Here is a 1,202-nt window from a genome sequence, read left to right on the forward strand (position 1 = left end):
CTTCAATTCAATTTGAGGGCTGTCTGTAAGGTTACTAACAGATCTAGTCTCTGGACACCAGAGGCTGGGCTGTCTGTAAGGTTACTAACAGATCTAGTCTCTGGACACCAGTGCGGTAGTGTCTCATGTTCATTTTTTTTCTGGCTCGACACTAATTGTCTGTTATCAAAACTCTTAAGGGCTTTAATTTATCAAACCTCACGTGCAGATGCTTCCTGTTTGGAGTTAGGTTCGTTAGAATAAATAATTAATTCATTATCAATTTGAATGTGAATGAATATCCGTTGTTTGTCTAAAACAATAAACATCATGTAATTGATTAAAATGAATCCTGAACACACTTCACGTATGTAACCTAAGATACGTTTTAAGACGATGGTGTGGGCTCTCTCTTCTCTCTTTTCTCTTTTCTCTTTTCTCTTTTCTCTTTTCTCTTTTCTCTTTTCTCTTTTCTCTTTTCTCTTCTCTCTTCTCTCTTCTCTCTTCTCTCTTTTCTCTTTTCTCTCCTCTCTCCTCTCTCCCATACAGTTATGGGAGAGTCTATGCAACAGCGGACCCATATCACCACACGATTGGTCCTGCAGCCACGTACAGTGTGGGCACTATGGTGAGTCCTCTGTCCTCTTCTGTTAACATGACCACTGCTTAGTAAAACGTGAAACACACTGCATCCCACAGGGCTCCCTACTCCCTATAGGGACTTGGTCAAAGTGGTCCACTATATAGAGAATAGGGAGCCATTTGGGATGCAGTGTAGTAGCCCAAGCCCTACAGAGAGTTTTGAAGATACATTTATCATGCATTGTATTTAAATCATGTAATATGTACTTATTATGTCCGGATGCATATAAATGAAAGTAGAATGGACACATGGGAGGAGAGTTGAAATGCTTTGATTTCATAGAAGCAGCTGACTCTGTCACCGTGTGATTTTCTATGTCATGTTTTCTATGTGAGATTTAACAGCTGTTGCCACTTCAGTAAATTAACCAGAGATGTCGTTGCTTTATTCTCTAAGTCCCTTTTCAATGTCATTGGGCCTGAAGCTCTTAAAGTCCCAATGAGACCGCTACATCCTCCATTATGAGAGGATTCTCCTCAATTTCCACAGGAGGAAATAGTTAATTGGTTAATGTTTGTTTTTAGCTAGCTTTTGCAGCTAACATCAAAGATGAAAAAGAAAAATTACGAGAGCCCACCCC

At 39.9% G+C, this 1,202-nt stretch overlaps 1 long non-coding RNA gene across 1 annotated transcript in view; it reads left to right on the plus strand.

Moving 5' to 3' along the window:
* Positions 1 to 524: 524 nt before the first annotated feature.
* Positions 525 to 1,202, plus strand: part of LOC139025345 (uncharacterized) — a 52,093-nt gene continuing 51,415 nt past the window's right edge. Inside the window, exon 1 of the long non-coding RNA XR_011476916.1 lies at positions 525 to 607. This is a non-coding gene — a long non-coding RNA (uncharacterized lncRNA). The remainder of the gene's footprint in view (positions 608 to 1,202) is intronic.

Source organism: Salvelinus sp. IW2-2015, unplaced genomic scaffold, assembly GCF_002910315.2.
Source record: "Salvelinus sp. IW2-2015 unplaced genomic scaffold, ASM291031v2 Un_scaffold2529, whole genome shotgun sequence".
Taxonomy (NCBI): Eukaryota; Metazoa; Chordata; class Actinopteri; order Salmoniformes; family Salmonidae; genus Salvelinus; species Salvelinus sp. IW2-2015.